Source organism: Capricornis sumatraensis, chromosome 1 (genome assembly GCF_032405125.1).
Source record: "Capricornis sumatraensis isolate serow.1 chromosome 1, serow.2, whole genome shotgun sequence".
Taxonomy (NCBI): domain Eukaryota; kingdom Metazoa; phylum Chordata; class Mammalia; order Artiodactyla; family Bovidae; genus Capricornis; species Capricornis sumatraensis.
The window spans coordinates 24,843,665-24,850,812 of NC_091069.1; the positions used below are offsets into that span (position 1 = coordinate 24,843,665).

Below are 7,148 nucleotides of genomic sequence, written 5' to 3' on the forward strand. Positions count from 1 at the left end.
CTGTGTGCCTGCCTGCACAGTCACTCTGTCGCGTCTGACTCTCTGAGACTCCAAGGACTGCAGCCTGAGTCTGCCAGGCTCCTCCGACCATGCGACTCTCCAGGCAAGAATACTGGAGTGGTTTGCCATTTCCTTCTCCAAGGGATCTTCCTGACCCAGGATCGAACCCACATCTCCTGAGGCTTCTGCATTGGCAGGGGGGTTCTTTACCACTGAGTCACCTGGGAAGCCGGAAACTGTAGCTATGGGGGGAGTCTAGGAATAGAGCTGAGTCGTTCATCATCCAGGCTTTACCTTTTCTCTTCCAGGCTTCTTCTCCCTGCAGTGTCAAGCGTGATAGAGGTGTACCACAGACAACGCCCATGGGGAGCAAAATGGACTGTGTTGCAATAAGAGCTGTGTTGTCATTGTTGAAACAATGACACTTCCCCACTCCCCACCCCCTTGCACTGCTCTGCTTTATGACATTCTCCAAGCCCCATTTCAGGTGTGTGTTTCCTCCCCTGCCTCTCCTGGAGCAAGCACTACCTGTGGACAGGGACAAACCATCCTGATCCTTGTGTTCTGTCTAGCAGAGCACCAGGCAAGAACCAGTCTCATACACATTTGCTAAGTGAATGAGTGAATGATCCCATTTTTTATGCTTGATCCCTCATAAAAGTGCAATTCAACTCTTCGGGGGCATCCCATTTCCCCAGTTTCATTTTAAAGATCTAATTATCTATGCCATATAGAATTTTTATTAGAAAGTGAAGTCATTAAACAAGCAGACACCAGACTCAGGCCTTGAGATAATTGCAAATAGAAACGGATCTGTCAGCAGAGCTAAGCTGGACCAGGAAACATGTTGCCGGCAAACATGGAACCGTTTTCAGAACAATGGGGTCCTTGGACCAGAGAAATTCGATTTCTAAATCACCCAGGAAAGAAATGCTGGGAGGGGGCCATTCTGTAATCACTTTCCTACCTCTGTCTCCCAGCCATGAGTTATACCGATAGACTGAATCCCAACCACCCCTGTATTTGTTGGGCCGCTGACTCAGGTTTTCTGACCTTCTTGCTTCTGTCCCCTTATTCCTGTCATGCTTTCCATTCATACGTTCAGCCCGAAAATCAGTTCAATTTATGTCAATCGGTAACCCATTCTTAGGCAAAGGAAGCTATTTCAAGCATCATCAAAATTTTCTCTGAACTTGTACATGCCAAACTCCTCTCCTCTTCACCACTTCTAGGAATGACACCTCAGCCAACTGCCAAAAACCTTGATAATGCTGTGATGAGAGCAAAACCCCAATAAAGTCTCTAAATATTTACTATGAGCCTGGGTCCAAATTACAGCCCTGACCGGTCCCACCCCTGTTAAAATCTGCTCCCGTGCTCCAAACACAATTATTTTAGGTTACTGACACACCAGCCAAGGAGATGACAATGCTGTGTACCTTGGCACCAAGAGCAAGTAGGACCCAGTTTAAAATTCTGGCCCTGCCACTTACTAGTTGTTGGACTCTGCGCCAGAGACCGTTGCCAATTTCCTTCACTGTCCAAAGGGCACAATAAATACTAATATCACAGAGTTGCAGTGATGATTTGAGAAAATGTTTTTCCATAGGTAGCGTAACTTAAGAAAATAAAAGGAAACTAAACAGGCCCAGAATAAAAATGTGAAGCACTCATTTCAAAGTGTTGTCTGACAGAGGAGCCAGGCTATACAATGGAGAAAGGACAGTCTCTTCAATAAATCGTGCTGGGAAAACGACAGCCACATGCAAAAGAACCAAACTGGACCACTATCTTACACTGCACACAAAAAGTAACTCAAAAAATAGACTGAATGTAAGACCTAAAACCATAAAACTTCTAGAAGAAAACATATGTGGTAATCTCCTCAATGGCAATGATTTTTTTTTTTTTTTTGGACTTGACACCAAAAAGTAATAAGTGGAACTACATCAAATTATTCTCATAGTGACACGTTTCTTAAACATAGGGTGTTTGTTGCCGTTTCAAATTTGTTCCCTCTTGAGGACATCAAACACCACGTTGCTCAGCACAGTTTATCTGTTGAGAGAGAACTCAAAGATTAACCAGCAGTGCTTAGAACAGGAGTGTGGCCGATTTTTAGCTTTCCCCGATAATGAATCTCTGAAGGCCAGAATTAGATCAAAAAGCTCCCCACCACAGCTTGAAGAGGACCCAGAGGGCCGGTAACTGAGAACTCCTTTCTAATCAATATAACTAAATAACAGTAAGCGTGAGGTGGGCACCAGGCCAGAGCCTATAAATGCATAAGATCATCCACCTCCTAGAGGGCAAGTCTCATTATTACCATTTTACAGGTGCGACAGCCAAGGCTCAGGGAGGTCAGATGCTCCTCAGGAGCCCACCCCTAGGACAGAACAGTAGGAGAGTTTGAATTCATGGCTGACTCCAAAAGTCCATTTTCTTTCCAGTCACCATGCTGCCTTGTCAGGTAATTCCTGCAGCCTTGGAGAAAGGATTTTGACCAAGATGAACTCGGAGCCAGAGGCTACGGTGAGTGGATGAGTCAAAAGTCAGGAAGGAAGGCAGGACTGGCCCCTGCCACAGACCTGACACTGTTCATAGAGCTGAATGAAGGGCTCAGCAACCATCCCCTCTGGCTGGGAGGGCCGGACTGAGGGCTTGCCATGTGGGCAGAGGTAAGAGAATTGTGTTTCAGTCACAAAGCACAGGATGAATGATTCAACCCTAACATGGGGGCCAAGTCAACTCACCATCTCTGGGTCCCCATCACCCCACCTTCTCCTTGATCACCCACTTGTCCTACGGATTGCAAGGCTCTCCTTTCACATCTGTCTTTACCCCCAGACTGCATTCTTTGAAAACAGAAACAGTGTTCACTTTTTAAAATCCCCAGTTCCCCAAACTACATTTGGTACAGAGTAGATGCTCAGTTAACAGAAGCTGCATAACTAAAGAAACAGATTGATCCAACATCGAGTCTGGACCTGCAGACCGGAGAACACCTCTGATACTAAGATTTCACAGCTTAATTATTCTTAAATCAATTCTTCATCTCTGAGCAGTGGTTTGGGGGTGTCTTTAACATGGAGACCTCCCAACAGGAAGAGGACATGATGGGCCCTTCAGGCTTTCAATTTTGCAAAAAAAAAGTACTCCCTGTAAGCTACTGCATTCCACCCCACAAAAACAAGCCAACTGTGGCTAGGAGGAGAGATGCTATCAACCCCATTTTAAAGGTTAAAACTGAGGTCCACATGAGTGACTGCCCCAGGGCTGGAATTTGACAATGGGCTGCTGACTCCCTGTTTTTTTCCTGCCACCATGACGCTTTTCCAGCTCATTACTAACAGGCCAAGAGCACCCGCAAAGTAAAGGGTGGGGAGGGGCAGGGTGGAGAAGAAAAGAGTGTGTGGTGAAGGGAAAAATAAAAGGGGGGACAGCTTCTCTGGGAGTGTGTCACTGACAGCTGACAGTCGGTGACCCATGGCCTGGACAGCTCTGAGCTCCTCGCCCAGGGCTGGCTTGGGAAGATCTCCTGAGCTCTCCATGTCCCCAACTCACCCGGCTCTGAGAGTAAAAGCAAGCCGAATGCTTCTGGGTGCTGAGTAAAAACAGGAAGTCCCAAGTAGCTTGACTCTCCTCCCAACTTCAGCTCCCCCAACCTGAAGAGTCAAGGGTACACAAAGGACCTGACAGGTCGCTCTCTGGCAGGGTCTGGAGGGGTCTACCAGAGAAACTAGGGAACACCCTTCCCACTTGAATCTCCCAGCATGAAGGTTTAGGGAGCGCTGTTATCCCTCTCCTGGGACCAGTACCTGGGAGCCTGAGAGGTGGCCAGGGAGCGAGCTGGGTGTTTGCCCATCAGCTCCATCACTTTTCCATCCATTCAACAAAACCTCAGTGCCCACTGTCTGCTGAAAGCAGAGTGACCTGAGGGAAATAGCTCACTCTGAGCTTAGTCTTGTCATCTGCAAGGTAGAGACAGACCCTACACCACAGAACTGCCTTGAAGATGAAAGGAAATAATATTCCCGGGCTTCTGCATCACGCTTGGGTCTATTATTAGCCCTGGGGCCCCGGTGCTATCCACTGTGAGCCCCAGGCTGTGATGCCACAGCCCCCATGCCAGAGCCGGGGGCAGGAGATGGTGTGGCCAGGTCTGTCTCTACCTCTCTCCTCTACCCTCCCCTCACTGGAGCGTGGGGGCCAGGAGGAGGTGAGATTCTGCCAGTCCCCTGGCCTGGGGCCCAGGTTTATGACTGTTTATTTCAGAGCAAATAGAAAGGAGAAATTAGAGCCATAAAAGACAGGACAACAGACCAATAAAAACCAGCTCCCAGAAGAGTCAGAAGAAGGAAGAGAGGCAAAACTGTCACCATAGCAACAAAAGACAGTCAGAAGCACGCAGGAAAAACAGCCCCTGTTCTGCCTTCTCTCTCTACAGCAAAGCAAGCTCTTGGACCTCCTTCAGGGCTCAGGGAAAGCCAATGGCCCACCCTAAACCTTGCCGGTTCCCCTCAACCCCAACCCCCGGGGCCCAGATGCCCAGCCTGACCTGGCTATCAGCCACCCTCCTCGCACTGGCCCAGCACACGTCCCAGCCCACAGTCCCAGCCCAGCTTTCAGTGCCCTGGGGACACGGTGCTGTGCAGATGGCCCCAGGCCCAACCAGAGTGATGGTGCCTGGAAAGAAGGGGAAAGTTTCTGACAGGGAAGGGAAGGAGGGCCAAAGGGCTGGTGGGGAGACTGAGGCCCTGCATACAGGCTCCAGGACTCTGCCCTGGGTTCCCTGGGGGGAGCGGAGGGGGAAACAGGGGCACCGGAGGGGGGGCCAGGGCCAGTACTGTTGCCCATCAGTGCTGGACCCTACAGGGGAGGGGAATTCTCGAGAACTCAGGGTGGGGTCGGCAAATGACAAAAGCTCGTGGCCCCAGTCTCTGGGAACGCTGGTCACAAAATCAGGGCAGCCTAGAGAAGGACCCAGGGACCTTCTGGCCTGGTATAACAGAGGCTCTTCGGTCCTTCGGCTAGCAGGCATGACAGGTGTTGCCCCCAAACAGCCTAGCTGGCTTGGGACCAGTCTTTCGGGAAGTGGGTCAAATTGTTCCCAAAGCTAAGGATCCGGTGAAGTCCCTTTCTTCAGACTGGGGGATTCTAAGCGGGGGAGGGGGAGGGTGATGGCAAGGCGGTCTGGGTCCCCGCACAGCTGCGGGCCGTCTGGCTGGCAAATAATCTCCCTGGCAGGTGGCAGCACAAACGTCCAGGTGTGCAGGCCCCAGGGAGCGGGGGTCGTCCCTGCCTCTGGGGGCGGTAGGGAGTGGTGGGGATCCGGGTCTCTGGTGGTGGGAACGGAGAAGCAGAGTTGGGGGTCTTCCGGAAGAATTGGCTTTGGAGCCCAAGCTACATGGCGCTGGGGTTGAAGGGGAAAGATGTCGAGCGGCTGAGCGACGAGAGAGATGATCTGGGGCACAATCACGAGGCTGTGCTCCGCAGAAGGGAAAAGGGGCTCCAAGCCGGACATCTGGACGGCGATCGCCGGAGACGGGCTAAAAGGACTGGGTCCTCAGCTCGCCCTCCCGCCAGCCCTTCCCCGAAGGCTGCGTCGGGAGCTGGGGAAGGACGGCAGGGTTCTCCGGACGCCTCCGGAGTCCGCGCCCCTGAAGGCCCCCGGCCGCGAACCCCGCCGCACCCGCGCCGCGCTCACCCCGAGTCTCCGCCGCCCTGCTCCGCCGCCGGTCCGCCGCTGCCCCAGCCGCCGCCGCTGTGGACGCCTCTCCCGCGGCCGCCGCAGCCTGCGAGCCGGCCCCGAGCCCCGCCCCAGCCCCGCCCCAGCCCCGCCCCAGCCCCGCCCCCAGCCCCGCCCCCAGCCCCGCCCGCTGTGGCCGCCCCGCCCCGGCCCCCAGGGAGCCCCACCCCCGCCGTCATCCGGCCCGGTCCCCTTCCCAGACCCATAGTGCTGACCACCTCCGCACACGGTCATTCCTGCTCTTTTTTTCGGCCTTGGCCTCTGGCTTTGCCCTCCAAGGGGAAGCCTGCATCTGCCCCTGCTACTTCTACTCACGGAATTCCTCCATACCCACTATTTCTCTTAAAAAAATAAAAAAGAAAAAGGACGGGGAACCGGTCTTTTGATTAATCCCTAGCCGCACTTCCAAATGTGTGCCCATGCACCCAGCCAGACCATCCCAGCCTCAACCACCCCCTTCCAAATTACCCTCGATTTTGAATCCAGTTCTCCTCCCTGCCCCTCCCGGCACAAACTGTTAACAGAGTCCCAGCCCTGGGGGCTGCCGTTATCTGAAGGGACCCTCAAAAGTCTTTGCAAATGCTTAGTCCAAAAAATGTTATTACCCTTCAGAGCAAGTCTGCAAAAACACTTGGAAAAAAAACCCTATGATGCAAGGGAAAGTAGGGGATTACAGTGTCATTGTCACGATCATTGTTTTAAAACATCTGCCATCAAGAGAGAGAGATTCAGGAAGCCAAAGAGGGCTGCTCATTGCCAAACAGGTTGTGAGTCAGAGCTCCTGTTGGGGGGGCCTCCTGCAGGCACAGGCCTCTCCCGCTTCCTTTCCCAGTCAATCAGCCAGAGCATCGGTGAAACTTTATTAAACCCCTACAAGGGGCCGGGCCACGAACGTGCTGGAGGCTGCAGCTGTTGCTCCAGGAATGTGTGGTTTGGGCGCATCAGGCCGTCCTGGTTCTGGAGTTAGAAAGCTTCAGGAGACCTCCGTCCAGTTCTTCTTCTTGAGGGAGCTCCTGCTCTGAGTTTTGGCAAGAATTCAGATCAGAATGCACAGGTCTCCATTTTTTATTTCTGCCAGTCAAGTTGCCTGTACTTGAACCAGACCATGTTGTCAATCCCTGCAAAGACCTGTTTTATCTTTGGGTGGCTTTACTGGAAAATCCTTCTTGCTCCACCTGTGTACATGTACACAGCAAAGTTTCTGACTTATTCTATCCACCATGAACCTGGTCAGGGTCTGAGGAGGGCAAGGAGAAGCCAGCCACAGACACCATTCACCCCACGCGACACCGTCATTTCAGATCACGGGAGGACTCCTTACTTTACACTCGTCTGTCTCTAATAACACAGCTGAAGTTAGTGAGAAGAGACTATTTGATGTATGAAATTTCACTTCCAC

General features: G+C 52.2%; 1 protein-coding gene across 1 annotated transcript in view; it reads right to left on the reverse strand.

Moving 5' to 3' along the window:
• CYRIA (CYFIP related Rac1 interactor A) overlaps positions 1-5,775 on the reverse strand; it is a 102,224-nt gene extending 96,449 nt beyond the window's left edge. Inside the window, exon 1 of the mRNA XM_068970537.1 lies at positions 5,708-5,775. The gene's annotated coding sequence lies outside the window, so the exon portion shown is untranslated. The remainder of the gene's footprint in view (positions 1-5,707) is intronic.
• Positions 5,776-7,148: the final 1,373 nt, after the last annotated feature.